This window comes from Oryx dammah, unplaced genomic scaffold (genome assembly GCF_014754425.2).
Source record: "Oryx dammah isolate SB20612 unplaced genomic scaffold, SCBI_Odam_1.1 HiC_scaffold_8, whole genome shotgun sequence".
In the NCBI taxonomy this organism is placed as follows: Eukaryota; Metazoa; Chordata; class Mammalia; order Artiodactyla; family Bovidae; genus Oryx; species Oryx dammah.
In genome coordinates this window covers 49,551,508-49,567,693 of record NW_024070192.1, presented here as the reverse complement: position 1 = coordinate 49,567,693, position 16,186 = coordinate 49,551,508, and the positions used below count along the sequence as shown (strand labels likewise).

General features: G+C 42.7%; 1 long non-coding RNA gene across 1 annotated transcript; it reads left to right on the top strand.

Moving 5' to 3' along the window:
• Positions 1 to 1,375: 1,375 nt before the first annotated feature.
• Positions 1,376 to 16,171, top strand: LOC120866423. The gene is made up of 3 exons (XR_005721656.1): positions 1,376 to 1,449; positions 10,442 to 10,444; positions 16,154 to 16,171. It is a non-coding gene; the product is annotated as an uncharacterized LOC120866423 (long non-coding RNA).
• Positions 16,172 to 16,186: the final 15 nt, after the last annotated feature.

Here is a 16,186-nt window from a genome sequence, read left to right as displayed (position 1 = left end):
GTCCCATCACTTCATGGGAAATAGATGGGGAAACAGTAGAAATAGTGTCAGACTTTATTTTTGGGGGCTCCAAAATCACTGCAGATGGTGACTGCAGCCATGAAATTAAAAGATGCTTACTCCTTGGAAGGAAAGTTATGACCAATCTAGATAGTATATTCAAAAGCAGAGACATTACTTTGCCAACTAAGGTCCATCTCCTCAAGGCTATGGTTTTTCCTGTGGTCATGTATGGATGTGACAGTTGGACTGTGAAGAAGGCAGAGCACTGAAGAATTGATGCTTTCGAACTGTGGTGTTGGAGAAGACTCTTGAGAGTCCCTTGGACTGCAAGGAGATCCAACCAGTCCATTCTGAAGGAGATCAGCCCTGGGATTTCTTTGGAAGGAATGATGCTAAAGCTGAAGCTCCAGTACTTTGGCCACCTCATGCGAAGAGTTGACTTATTGGAAAAGACTCTGATGCTGGGAGGGATTGGGGGCAGGCGGAGAAGGGGACGACAGAAGATGAGATGGCTGGATGGCATCACGGACTCGATGGACGTGAGTCTGAGTGAATTTTGGGAAATGGTGATGGACAGGGAGGCCTGGTGTGCTGCGATTCATGGGGTCGCAAAGAGTCGGACACGACTGAGCGACTGAACTGAACTGAACTGAACAGTGTAGGAGGGTTCCCTTTTCTCCACATCCTGCCCAGCACTTTTTATTTGTAGATTAAAAAAAAAAAATAATAATGACCATTCTGACCAGCGTGAGGTGGCAGCTGCTTGTGATTTTGATTTGCATTTCTATAATAATTAGTGATGCTGAGTATCTTTTCACGTGCCCCTTGGCCATCTGTATGTCTTCTTTGGAGAAATGTCTATTTAGGTTTTCTGCCCCTTTTTTGATTGAGTTGTTTGTTATTTTCTTATCGAGTTGTATGAGCTGTTTGTTTATTTTGGACATTAAGCCCTTGCTGGTCACAGTATTTGCAAATATTTTCTCCCAGTTCATGGCTGCCTTTTCATTTTCTTTATAGTTTCCTTTGCTGTGTAAAAGCTTCTAAGTTTGATTAGGTTCCATTTGTTTATTTTTGCTTTTATTTCTATTGCCTTGGGAGACAGATCTAAGAAAATATTGGTACAATTTATGTCAGAGAATGCTTTGCTTATATTCTCTTCTAGAGGTTTTTACAGTGTCGTGTCTTATATTTAAGTCTTCAAGCCATTTTGAGTTTATTTTTGTGTACAGCGTGAGAGTGTGTTCTAACTTCATTGGTTTGCTTGTGGCTCTCCAGCTTTCCCAGCACCACTTGGAGAAAGACTTTTTTTTCCATTTGTATATTCTTACCTCCTTTGTTGAAGACTAATTGGCTTAGGTGTGTGGGTTTATTTCTCTATTCTCTTCTATTGATCCGTATGTCAGTTTTTGTGCTAATACCATGCTATTCTGATACTGTAGCTTTGTAGTATCATCTTAAGTCTGGGAGGGTTAGGCCTCCTACTTTTTTCTTTTTCCTCATGATTGCTTTGGCAATTTGGATCTTTTATGATTCCATATAAATTTTAGGATTGTTTGTTCTAGTTCTGTGAAAAATGTCATGGGTAATTTGGCAAGGTGGTATGATCCCATTTTTGTATGTATTTATATATAGAGAAAAAAGTTTTGAAGGATATACTTCAAAATATTGAGGGTGATTTTTCACTTTCTTTGCATATTGTCTGCATTTTTAAGAATGATGAATATACTTTACAATTGCAGTCAGAAAGAAAGGAAAGCTGTGTATGTTTTTAAAAACTACTCATAAGGGATAAGGAAACTTCCCTAGTGCTTCAATGGTAAAGAATCTGCCTGCAATGCAGGAGACGCAAGGAGGCGCAGGTTCAATCCCTGGGTTGGGATGATCCCCTGGAGGAGGAAATGGCAACCTGCTCCAGTATTCTTGCCTGGAAAATCCCAGGGACAGAGGAGCCTGACAGACTACAGTCCATGGAGTGGCAAAGAGTAGGACATGTCTGAGGACACAGCACATAGCACAGCATAAGGGATAAGTAACATCATTAAAAATGTAATATAATGCCAAGCTTACAAACAGAACGTGGGAACTTCACTGGCAGTCTGCTGGTTAAGACTCTGTGCTTCCAATGCAGGGGATGTAGGTTTGATTTCTGGTTGGGTGACTATTAAATCTCACATGCGACATGGCGTGGCCAAAAAAAAAAGAAAAAGTACACAAAAGATTGTCACATTATAACTCAGACTTAGGTAAGTGGATGTGAATATGGACCAAGGCTGGTAGAAAACACACACACACACACAAAGAAACAAAGAATATTTGTACATTTATTCCTCCACCAGCCCCAAACAATATCTAAAATTCAGAAGCGGGAAGTAATTATCAGAACCCCAAAGCTTGTTTGGCTCTACCTGCTCTCTACTCTTACCCTCCTCTTCCCTCCCACAGCCTCCAGCAAATCCTATACTCTGGATGACTGCCCTATTTTCTTAATGGTTTTATTATAAACCATTATGAAGTAGGAAGTAGCCTGAAGAGACAATTAAATCTAACAGCAGCCACGAATGCTCAATGCTCAGCATTAACTAAGACAAAGCAAAACTCCATTACCTTTGGGAGACACTCTTTAAAATCCAATTGGTCAGCATAAAATGACGGAGCGGGACAACTCTTTCAATAGAGTCATTCCTCCAATATTTAATTAAAAAAAAAAATGCTTAGTGCCACATACTTTAAGCAGGAGGGGCTGGGTGTGGAGAAGGGTGGAAGCGAGCATGTTAATTTGTCCACCCTTTACTTTCAGCAGGCTGGCATGTTCCTTGATTATATGGATCAGGGGTTAGAGAGGAATTCAGCATAGAATTGGGGCAAAGGTCGACAGAGTCCATGCTTCCGTTGATTGATGTTGTGGAGGGTCATAATGAAAAAACAGAATGGGAAAAACTAGTAATCTCTTCAAGAAAATTAGAGATACCAAGGGAACATTTTATGCAAAGATGGGCACAATAGAGAACAGAAATGGTATGGACTTAACAGAAGCAGAAGATATTAAGAAGGGGTGGCAAGAATACACAGAACTATACAAAAACAGATCTTCATGACCCGGATTACCACGATGGTGTGACTACTCACCTAGAGCTAGATATCCTGGAGTGTGAAGTCAAGTGGGCCTTAGGAAGCATCACTACGAACAAAGCTAGTGGAGCCGATGGAATTCCAGCTGAGTTACTTCAAATGCTAAAAGATGATGCTGTGAAAGTGCTGCACTCAATATGCCAGCAAATTTGGAAAACTCAGCAGTGGCCACAGTGTTAGGGGAAGCACGCTGACTGAAACCGCCCTCCCTGGCCAGGCACCATAGTAACCATTTGCATGAGCTGTTTTACGACAGGAGGTCCTGGTAAGGAACACGGAACTAATAAGCTGCCACCAACTGGAAGAGTTCAGGAAAGGTCAAAAGGAGACACCACATGTCCGACCACCTCCCAGAATCCTTCTCTCTGGCATCCATCTTGGCTGAACAAGGCGTGCACCACCAGGAAGGACCCTGAGTCAGAATGATTGACTAAAGACAACCTGGAAACTAATCCCATCACCATAAAACCCGAGACTGAGAGCACGTGGCAGAGCAGTTCTCCTGGGTTCCCTTCCCCTCCTGCTTTCCACCCAGAGCCCCTTCCTGATAAAGTCCCTTGCTTTGTCAGCAGATGTGTCTCCTCAAACATTTCTTTTCCAAGTGTTAGACAAGAGCCCACTTTTGGGCCCTGGAAGGGGTCCCCCTTCCTGCAACATCAAGACTGGAAAAGGTCAGTTTTCATTCCAATCCCAAAGAAGGGCAATGCCAAAAATGTTCAAATAAGTTAGCCACACAGTCATGTCCAGCTCTTTGCGATCCCATGGACTGTAGCCTGCCTGGCTCCTCTGTCCATGGAATTCTCCAGGCAAGAATACTGGAGTGGGTTGTCATTTCCTTCTCCAGTTCTGACCCAGGTCTCCTGCATTGCACAGATTCTTTACCATCTGAGCCACTAGGGAACTCTAAGAATGTTTGAACTACCTCACAATTGCACTTATTTCACATACTAGCGAAGTAATGCTCAAAATTCTCCAAGCCAGGCTTCAATAGTACGGGAACTGAGAACTTCCAGATGTTCAAGCTGAATTTAGAAAAGGCAGAGGAACCAGAGATCAAATTGCCAATATCCACTGGGTCATAGGAAAAGCAAGAGAGTTCCAAAAAAACATCTACTTCTGCTTCATTGACTAGGCTAAAGCCTTTGACTGTGTGGATCACAACAAACTGTGGAAAATTCTTAAAGAGGTGGGAATACCAGACCACCTTACCTGCCTCTTGAGAAACCTGTATGCAGGTCAAGAGGTAACAGTTAGAACTGGACATGAAACGATGGACTGGTTCAACATTGGGAAAGGAGTAGGTCAAGGCTGTATATTGTCACCCTGCTTATTTAACTGACATGCAGAGTACATCATGAGAAATGCTAGGCTGGATGAAGCACAAGCTGGAATCAAGATTACTGGGTGAAATATCAATAACCTCAGATATGCAGATGACACCACCCTTATGGCAGAAAATGAAGAGGAACTAAAAATCCTCTTGATGAAGTTGAAAGAGGAGAGTGAAAAAGCTGGCTTAAAACTTAACATTAAAAAAACTAAGATCATGGCATCTGATCCCAGCACTTCATGGCAAATAGAAGGGGAAACAATGGAAACAGTTCAGACTTCTTGGACTCCAAAATCACTGCAGATAGTGACTGCAGCCATGAAATTAAAAGATGCTTGCTCCTTGGAAGGAGAGCTATGAAAACAGTGTATTAAAAAGCAGAGACATTACTTTGCTGACAAATGTCCATCTAGTCAAAGCTATGGTTTTTCCAGCAGTCATGTATGGATGTGACATTTGGACCATAAAGAAGGCTGAGCACCGAAGAATCAATGTTTTTCAACTGTGGTGTTGGAGAAGACTCTTGAGAAGCCCTTGGACTGCAAGGAGATCAAACCGGTCAATGCTAAAGGAAATCAGTCTTGAATACTCACTGGAAGGACTGATGCTGAAACTGAAACTCCAATACTTTCGCCACCTGATGGGCAGAGCCAACTCACTGGAAAAGACCCTGATGCTAGGAAAGATTGAAGGCGGGGGGAGAAGGGGACGACAGAGGATGAGATGGTTGGATGGCATCTCTGACTCGACGGACATGAGTTTGAGCAAGCCCCAGGAGATGGTGATGGACAGGGAGGCCTGCTGTGCTGCAGTCCATAGTGTCTCAAAGAGTTGGAGGTGACTGAGCAACTAAACAACAGCAGCATGAGGATCATTAAGGTCAACATCATCATTTTGATTTCTGCTTGGGTAGGGGCTTTAGATTCTGTGGAACTCAAGGATGATTATCAGCTTGTTCTGTGCTTCCCTTGAGGGGGAACCAGGACTCTGCTTTATCGCTGCCCTGGGTCTTCGTTGCTGCACATGGGCTTTCTCTAGTTGCAGAGAGAGGGGGCTGCTTTTCTTTCCAATGTGTGATCTTCTCTTGTTGCAGAGCACAGGCGCTGGGCATGTGGCCTCAGTCGCTGTGGTGCACGGGCTTAGTTGCCCCGAGGCATGTGGAATCTTCCTGGACCAGGAATTGAACTCATGTCCTCTGCATTGCCAGGCAGATTCTTAGCCCCTGGGCCACCAGGGAAGTCCAGGCTATTGTTTCTTGACTGCGTTTCCTTTATCCTTGATTTCTCTCTCCTGTTTTAAGATCATTAATTACTGAGACCTGATAAAGGGCAAGCGCAGCCAGGCTTAGATGACAAAATACCTTAAGCCTAACTGGTTTCTTTTATGTCAAGAAAATCATGACTGGTTCTTTTTCTCCAGGGACCCCCTGCCCTATCTGCTTTTTCCATCCCCACCCCTTCACCCCAGGAGCACATGCTAGAGCTCACAAAATTCTATGCTGTGAATTCAGTAGACATGGAAAATGACTTGGGCATCTACTGCCTACATTTCCTCTCAAAGACTTGAAGATTTTCCCATCACTCTCTGTGCATTAAACAGTGACTCAGAGCCTTCTTATTCCCCCAAAGAACTCTGCTCTATTCCTCTCTTTGATAAGAACCCAAGAGCATCTGAGCATTGCCAGAAGAAGCCTCTTGATCTTGCTCTGAATAACCAATTATCCGATTAGAATTCTATCAAGACTTCAAGAAAAAGAGGGCCACTCAAATTCCTGTCATAGCTGAGGTGCTGAGTCTGCAAGGCTTGAGACAGTTCCCAGCTGAGGACCACAGCATCAGTACTCCAAGGCTACCAGGGTCTGAGTCACCACCAAAGACACAGTCTTTTTTAAATTTTATTGGAATATAGTTGGTTTACAATATTGTGTTAGTTTCATGTGTACAGCAGAGTGATTCATATATATGAATTCATATATGTTAATCATTTATATGTATATACATATATCCATTCTTTTTTTACATTCTCTTTCATTATAGGATATTACAAGATACTGAGTATAGTTCCCTGTGCTATACAGTCGGTCCTTGTGGGTTATCTATTTTATAGATAGTAGCGTGCATATTTTAATGCCCAAAAGAGTATCTTAAAAAATTATTTATTTATTTGTTTGGCTGTGCCAGATCTTAGTTGCGGCATGCAAACTCTTTGCTTGCTGCATGTGGGATCTCCCTGATGGGAGCCCATAGTTTTAGCCTCTAGATTACCACGGAAGTCTCCCGAAAGAGTATCTTGACATGGATTCACTGACAGTCTTGAGAGAGTCAACAAGTCCTTTGAAACTCTAATGAAGGACTTCCCTCGTGGTCTAGTAGCTAAGCGTCCATGCTCCCAAGGCAGGGGGCCTGGGGTTAATCCCTGGTCAGGGAACTAGAGCCCACATTCTGCAACTAAGAATTCACATGCTGCAACTAAAGTCTTGCAAGCCACACCTAAGACCCAGCGCAGTCAAATGAATAAATATAAAAAGAAAGAAAGAAATTCTAACTAGCAAAATATATGTGAGGCTCCACAGCCTTCATCAAGCAATCAGAGACATCTGTAGCCCCCAGAAAGTTAGGAACCAGTGATCTAAGAGGTCTATCCTAAGCGTATGGACCTATTTCTCAGCAGTAGTTTTTCAGATGGGTCTTTAAATCTGAGCTCATGGAAACACTCACATACTGAGAAATGCTAGAAACACAGTCTGGAGAGAAACAGAATGGAGGAAGAAGGCAAGGGATTTTTAGGACTGAAAAAAAAAGGAAAGTATTAGTTGCTCAGTCGTGTCTGACTCTGCAGTCCCAGGGACTGTAGCCCTCCCCGCTCCTCTGTCCATGGGATTCTCCAGGCAAGAACACTGGAGTGGGTAGCCATTCCCTTCTCCAGGGGATTTTCCTGACCCACGGATCGAACACGCATCTCCTGAACTTCAGGCAGGTTCTTTACCGCTGAGCCACCAGGGAAGTCCATTTTAGGCCTAACTAATCAATTCCAGGGAGAAGGCAATGGCACCCCACTCCAGTACTCTTGCCTGGAAAATCCCATGGACGGAGGAGCCTGGTAGGCTGCAGTCCATGGGGTCGCAAAGAGTAGGAGACAACTGAGCGACTTCACTTTCACTTTTTACTTTCATGCATTGGAGAAGGAAATGGCAACCCACTCCAGTGTTCTTGCCTGGAGAATCCCAGGGACGGGGGAGCCTGTTGGGCTGCCATCTCTGGGGTCACACAGAGTCGGATACGACTGAAGTGACTTAGACTTAGCAGCAATCAATTCCAGACCCAACCCAAGAAACCAGGGATGAAGCAGAAGGCTTGACCAAGTCCAGTAAAGCTGAAACTCTGTGTCCCCTGCCCGGGGCCTACATCCAGACATTAGCAGTGGGAAGGAAGCACCTGTTACACTAATATAAGGGTGACAGCCAGTCAGTACAGGCTGTGCGAAGCCTTCCTCACTGGGAAGACCCAGACACCTCTGCATCTCTCCATTGCCTCTCTTTTCAGAAAAATAGATCTCAGAAATATTTGGTACTTTTTTTTTTCATCCCTTCTATCTGATATTTACTATAGATTTCCATTTAATTTCACTTTTATTTTTTTGTAGCAATGTTTTAATTTGGGTTTTATGCGCTCTAAGAATATCTTATCAGGGCATCAAAATAACACTGCAGAATGGCACCCTGAGAACTTCAGAGCACTTTCTAAAGCATTGAATGGTATGTAGCCTTCTGTGGTCATGTCAAATTGCTGGGCCTGGACTTCCCTGGGGGCCCAATGGATAAGCATCCGCCTGCCAGCGCAGGGTTTGATCCCCGTTCCAGGAAGATTCTACATGCTGTGAAGCAACCAAACCCCTGAGCCACCACTACTGAGCCCAAGAGCTGAAACTACTGAAGCCGGCGTTCCTGGAGCCCGTACTCCACAACAAGAGAAGCCACCGCAAGAAGGCCGAGCATCGCAACTGGAGTAGCCCCTGCTCACTGCAACTGCAGAAGAGCCTGCACAGCAAAAAGACCCAGCACAGCCAAACATTTAAATATTAATTAATTTTAAAAAATTTATAGAAAGGAAAATAAATTGCTGAGCCTGATGATTTCCACTTGGCTGTCTCTGGAAGCTGTTCTTTCCTAAGATGGGATTCGGGGAAATGAGCAGGAGAGAATTGTGTGGTCAGTGAATATTAGAGTTGGGAAGGATTTGGGGAAAGAAACAAATGACACCCCCAAATTTCCAGCAAGTTCCCCCCAGACAACTTGCTCTCACCTTCTCTTTTTTTAGAGTACTGTATTTGTACCGCTCAGTTTCAGGACTGGAGGTTCATATCAGGTTTTCCTATCATGGTACTAGAAGTTCCTATCAGGTTGTCCAGACTGAGACAAATTCTGACGAGTACTGTACTTCAGCTCAGAGCTTGGGAATCAGAATCTCCCTCGAGGGCCTGGGAATCAATATTGTAACAGATGTCCTGGGTGATTCTGATCATCAGGCACATTCAAAAGATGCCGGAGTTGAATCCCAAATTGACCCTTGCTGGGTCCAGTTTGTCAAATAATGGACTCTCCAGCATTGTTCTAGAACCAGCCCTGACAGACTCTAACAGGTTCACCAGAGCCGATCAATAAATTTTCAGGAATTTTGCCAGCCGTTTGTTCAACACAGACATTAAATGCAATTGACAGCAGGGACTCAAATACATACTTGTACGCAAAGCAGCATTATTATCAATAGCCACAAGGTGGAAACACTCAAGTGTCCATCAACAGATGAATGGACAAAGAAAATGTGGTAGACAGATAAAATAGAATTTCATTCAGCCATAAAAAGGAGTGGATTTTTAAAAATTGATTGACATATAGTTGATTTACAATGTTGCATTAATTTCTGCTTACAGCAAAGTGATTTAGTTATACATATATATATCATTTCTTAAATTTATTTTTTAAATGGAAGTGTAGTTGATTTACAGTGTTGTCCCAATCTCTGCTGTACTTAATTATACATATCTATACATCCTTTTTTTATTTTTCATTTTTCTTTTTCGCTGCTCTGGGTGCTCGTTGCTGAACAGGCTTTTCTCTCGTTGTGGCAAAGGGGGGTGCTCTGTAGTTTGAGCGCATGGGCTTCTCATTGCAGCGGCTTCTCTTGTGGAGCACAGGCTCCAGGGCTCATGGGCTCAGTAGCTGTGGTTCCTGGACCCTAGCTTGCTTGCTCAGTTGTGTCTGACTCTTTACAACACTTTGGACTATAGTCCACCAGGCTTCTCTGTGGAATTTTTCAGGAGGAGTCTTTCCTGCTGAGCCATCGGGGAAGATTTCTAGGGCTCTAGAACACCAGCTTAGCAGCTGTGGTCCAAGGGCTTAGTTGCTCTGAGGCCTACACATTCTTTTTTCATATTCTTTTCCATTATGGTTTATCCCAGGAGAGTGATATAGTTCCCTGTGCTATACAGTGGGAACTTGTTTTTTATCCATCCTATGTATAATGGTATATGCATATTATATGTATATGTATATTAAGAAGAGGTGGCAAGAATACACAGAAGAACTGTACAAAAAAGATCCTTATGACCAAGATAATCACAATGGTGTGATCACTCACCTAGAGCCAGACATCCTGGAATGTGAAGTCAAGTGGGCCTTAGGAAGCATCACTACGAACAAAGCTAGTGGAGGTGAGGGAATTCCAGTTGAACTATTTCAAATCTTAAAAGACGATGCTGTGAAAGTGTTGCACTCAATATGCCAGCAAATCTGGAAAACTCAGCAGCGGCCACAGGACTGGAAATGGTCAGTTTTCATTCCAGTCCCAAAGAAAGGCAATGCCAAAGAATGTTCAAACTACCACACAACTGCACTCATCTCACATGCTGGTCAAGTAATGCATAAAATTCTCCAAGCCAGGCTTCAGCTATACATGAACTGTGAACTTCCAGATGTTCAAGCTGGTTTTAGAAAAGGCAGAGGAATCAGAGATCAAACTGCCAACATCCTCTGGATCATCGAAAAAGCAAAAGACTTCCAGAAAAACATCTATTTCTGCTTTATTGACTATGCCAAACCCTTTGACTGTGTGGATCACTATAAACTGTGGAAAATTCTGAAAGAGATGGGAATACCAGACGACCTGACCTGCCTCTTGAGAAACTTGTATGCAGGTCAGGAAACAACAGTTAGAGCTGGACATGGAACAACAGACTGGCTCTAAATAGGCAAAAGAGTACGTCAAGGCTGTATATTGTCACCCTGCTTATTTAACTTCTATGCAGAGTACATCATGAGAAACACTGGGCTGGAGGAAGCACAAGCTGAAATCAACATTGCCGGGAGAAATATCAATAAACTTAGATATGCAGATGACACTACCCTTATGGCAGAAAGCCAAGAAAAACTAAAGAGCCTCTTGATGAAAGTGAAAGAGGAGAGTGAAAAAGTTGGCTTAAAGCTCAACAGTCAGAAAACGAAGATCATGGCATCTGGTCCCATCACTTCATGGCAAATAGATGGGGAAACAGTGGAAACAGTGGCTGACTTTATTTTGGGGGGCTTCAAAATCACTACAGATTGTGATTACAGCCATGAAATTAAAAGAGGCTTACTCCTTGGAAGAAAAGTTATGACCAACCTAGACAGCATATTCAAAAGCAGAGACATTACTTTGCCAACAAAGGTCCGTTTGGTCAAGGCAATGGTTTTTCCAGTGGTCATGTATGGATGTGAGAGCTGGACTATAAAGAAAGCTGAGCATCGAAGAATTTATGCTTTTGAACTGTGGTGTTGGAGAAGACTCTTGAGAGTCCCTTGGACTGCAAGGAGATCCAACCAGTCCATCCTTAAGGAGATCAGTCCTGAGTGTTTATTGGAGGGACTGATGTTGAAGCTGAAACTCCAATACTTTGGCCACCTGATGCGAAGAGCTGACTCATTGGTAAAGACCTTGATCCTGGGAAAGATTGAGGGCAGAAGGAGAAGGGGACAGAGGATGAGATGGCTGGATGGCATCACCTACTTGATGGACATGGGTTTGAGTAAACTCCGGGAGTTGGTGATGGACAGGGAGGCCTGGCGTGCTACAGTTCACGGGGTCACAAAGAGTCGGACACGACTGAGCAACTGAACTGAACTGAACTGATGTATAATGGTTTGCATCTGCCAATTCCAAACTCCCAATCCTTCCTTCCTTGGCAAGCACAGATTTGTTCTTTATCTGTGCTTGTTTGTCTCATAGCTCAGTTCATTTGTGTCATAGTTTAGATTTCACATACAAATAATATCACATGGTATTTGTCTTTCTGACTTACTTTGCTTAGTATGATAATCTCTAAGTCCATCCATGTTCCTGCAAATGCCATTATTTTATAAGGAATAAAATTGTTATACTTGCTACAGGGTGAATCTTAAAAGCATTATGCTAAATGAAATGTCAGACACAAAATAACAAATATTGTATAATTCTACTTATATTTAAAAAAAAAACAGAAAGTAAAATAAAAGTTACCAGCATCTGAGAAAAAGAAGGAATAGTTAGAATTTCTGTTTGGGCTGATGGAAAAGTTTATTGCAGGAAATAGATGGTGATAGGTATACAACATCGTGAATATACTTAATGCCACTGAATTGTATACTTGAAATGGTTAAAGTGCTAAGTTTTGTGTAATATATGTCTTACCACAATTAAAAAACTTAATTCTGTAAACATAAAATTATTAACTTACATAAATTATATTGGAAACAATAATACTCAAAACTCAGCACTTCTTGATTATCTTTTCTACATTTTAGAATGATTTTTACCTGGGAGGTTTTTATGTCTGATTGTTTCTATTTGGTTGTTGTCGGGGTTCAGTTGCTAAGTTGTATCTCACTCTTTGCAACCCCATGGACTGCAGCACGCCAGGCTCCCCTGTCCTTCACTGTCTCCTGGAGTTTGCTCAAATTCATGCCCATTGAGTCGATGATGCCATCCAACCAACTCCTGCTCTGCTGCCCTCTTCTTTTGCCTTCAATCTCTCCAAGCATCGGGGTCTTTTCAAATGAGTCAGCTCTTCCTATCAGGTGGCCAGAGTATTGGAGCGTCAACTCCAGCATCAGTCTTTCCAATGAATATTCAGGAATGATTTCTTTTAGGATGGACTGGTTGGATTTTAAATAGCTCAACTGAAATTCCATCACCTCCACTAGCTTTGTTCATAGTGATGCTTCCTAAGGCCCACTTGACTTCGCAATCCAGGATGTCTGGCTCCAGGTGAGTGGTCACACCATCGTGGTTATCTGGGTCATAATGTAACTTTTTTGTATAGTTCTTCTGTGTATTCTTGCCACCTCGTCTTAATATCTTTTGCTTCCGTTAGGGCCATACCATTTCTGTCCTTTATTGTGCCCATCTTTGCATGAAATGTTCCCTTGGTATCTCTAATTTTCTTGAAGAAATCTCTAGTCTTTCCCATTCTATTGTTTTCCTCTATTTCTTTGCATTGATGACTGAGGAAGTCTTTCGTAATCTTTCCTTGCTATTCTTTGGAACTCTTCATTCAGATGCTTATATCTTTCCTTTTCTCCTTTGCCTTTAGCTTCTCTCCTTTTCTAAGCTATTTTTAAGGCCTCCTCAGACAACCATTTTGTCTTTTTGCATTTCTGTTTCTTGGGGATGGTTTTGATCACTTCTTCCTGTACAACGTTACGAACCTCCCTCCATAGTTCTTCAGGCACTCTATCAGATCTAATCCCTTGAATCTATCTGTCTACTGTATAATCACAAGTGATTTGATGTAGGTCATACCTGAATGGTTTTCCCTACTTTCTTCAATTTAGGTCTGAATTTTGCAATGAGTTCATGATCTGAGCCACAGTCATCTCCTGGTCTTATTTTTGCTGACTGTATAGAGTTTCTCCATCTTCAGCTGCAAAGAATATAATCAATCTGATTTCTAGAAAAGAATACCTAGGGAATTTCCTGGCAGTCCAGTGGTTAAGACTCCACGCTTCCACTGCTGGCGTTCAATCCCTGGTCAGGAAACTAAGATGCCAAAAGCCTCATGGTGTGGCCAAAAATAAATGGATGAATAAATAGAATAAAATAAAAGAATGACAGAAGGGAGAGGAAGAAAACAAGGGACACTGTATAGAGAGAAGCCAGCAAAACAGATGATGAGAAGCTGGGTCCCTGTGGGGTGATTTGGAAGCTGGGGATGAATGGAGATTACACTTCAAGTGGGAAAGGGTGGCCAAAAGGATTGACATGGATTGTATTCGTCGGCTGTTATGAGCTGCAACCCTTCACTAAAACCCTTCATATCTACACTACTCAACAGCCTCAGATGTTTCTTTGAATGAAGAAATCAAAAAGAAGCTAGGCTGTCTTATTTTTATTTATTTGCTTATCTTTTGGCCTTGCTGCCTAGCATGTGAGATCTTAGTTCCCTGACCAGGGACAATCCCAGGCCTCCTGCATTGGCATGGTGTGGTCTTAACCACTGGAGCTCCAGGGAAGTCCCTAGGCCCCTTATTTTGGGCCCTGCTGACAGTGAGAGATAAAGGGATAACTCCAAGATAAGGCAAGAGGAGACAGAGGAACCAGAGATCAAATTGCCAACATTCGTAGAGAAAGCAAAAGAGTTGCAAAAAAAATCTACTTGTGTTTCATTGACTATGCAAAAGTCTTTGACTGTGTGGATCGTGATAAACTGGAAAATTCTTAAAGAGATGGGAGTACTAGACCACCTTACCTGTCTCCTGAGAAACTTGTATGTGGGTCAAGAAGCCACAGTTAGAACCCTACGTGTATCAACTGACTTGTTCAAAACTGCAAAAGGAGTATGACCAGGCTGTATATTGTCATCCTGTTTATTTAACTTCTGTGTAGAGTACATCATGTGAAATGCCTGGCTGGATGAATAACAAGCTGAAATCAAGACTGCTGGGAGAAATATCAACAACTTCAGATATGCAGATGATACCACTCTAATGGTAGAAAGTGACAAGGAACTACAGAGCCTCTTGAGAGTGAGAGTGAAAAAGCTGACTTGAAACCCAACATTCAAAAAACTGAGATCATGGCATCCAGTCCCATCACTTCATGGCAAATAGAAGGAGGAAAAGTGGAAGCAGTGACAGATTTTCTTCTCTTTGGTTCGCAAATCACTGCAGGTGGTGACTGCAGCCATGAAATTAAAAGACGCTTGCTACTTGGAAGGAAAGATCACAAACCTAGACAGCGTTTTGAAAAACAGAGACATCACTTTGCCCACAAAGGTCTGTATAGGCAAAGCTATGGTTTTTCCAGTAGTCACGTACGGATGTGAGGGTTGGACCATAAAGAAGGCTGAGTGCTGAAGAACTGATGCTTTCAAATTGTGGTGCTGGATGAAACTGTTGAGAGTCCCTTGGACAGCAAGGAGATCAAATCAGTCAATCCTAAAGAAATCAACCCTGAATATTCTTTGGAAGGACTGATGTTGAAACTGAAACTCCAATACTCTAGCCATCTGATGGGAAGAACCGACTCACTGGAAAAGACTCTGATGCTGGGAGAGATTAAAGGCCAAAGGAGAAGGGAGAGGATGAGGTGGTTAGATAACATCAGTGACTCAATGGATATGAATTTGAGCAAACTGCCAGAGATAGCGGAGGACAAAAGAGCCCGGCATGTTGCAGTCCTTGGGGCTGCGAAGAGTCAGACGTGACTTAGCAACTGAACAGCAACAACCAAGATAAGGCTCAAAGGAAATAAATCAATCAGAAGTTACCACCATGGTGACATAAATTCCTGGGAATTTGGAAAAACCTTGAGAAGCACTTTGGACTTCTATTCTCTACAGATTGAAGATCAGTTTCCTCTAGATTTTAAGGAGCTGGAAGATCTCAGCTATCACTAGATTGCATTCAATTTTGTTAAAAAATTTAGAGTTATGTTATATTGCATTGCTTGACAAGTGAACATTAATACATTTTGATTTTTTTCTATAGTTAGACTTTGATTTGGAGTCCTGAGATTAGGAATATTTTGAGTAAATCCATAAAACGTAAGGCCATTATAGTGTTAAATTACCCTGCTTTTTTTTACAAAATGGATTTTGATGCCCATCAAGATCCGAGCCATCCAAAGAGTAAAGTAGGAACAGGGCATGTTAGTAACTTACCAGGAGATGACTGGCAGCACTAAACCAACACAGTGACGAGAGTTAATATTACCAGTGATGCCGTGTGCTTGGTTGCTCAGTGGAGCCAGACTCTTTGTGACTCTATGGACCGTAGCCCGCCAGGCTCTTCAGTCCGTGGGATTCTCCAGGCAAGAACACTGGAGTGGGTTGCCATGCCCTCCTCCAGGGGATCTTCCCGACCCAGGGATCAAACCCGCGTCTACGGCATCTTCTGCATTGCAGGCGGATTCTTTACCACTTGAGCCACCAGGGAAGCCCTCAGTGACGTCATGGGTGGCATCATATCCCAGGTGTGACGTATGATGAGAAGGGCACTTCAACTCCACAGTGTTTTTCAAAAAACCCACAATCGTAGTCTAAGCATGAGAAAAACATCAGACAAAACAAGATCGTGAGACATTCTACAAGTTATCTGGCCAGTCTTCCTCAAGACTGTCAAGGCTGTGAAAATTAAGAAAAGACCAAGAAACTGTCACAGGTTAGAAAGAACCAGGGAAGGGCTTCCCTGGTGGCTCAGTGGTAAAGAATCCT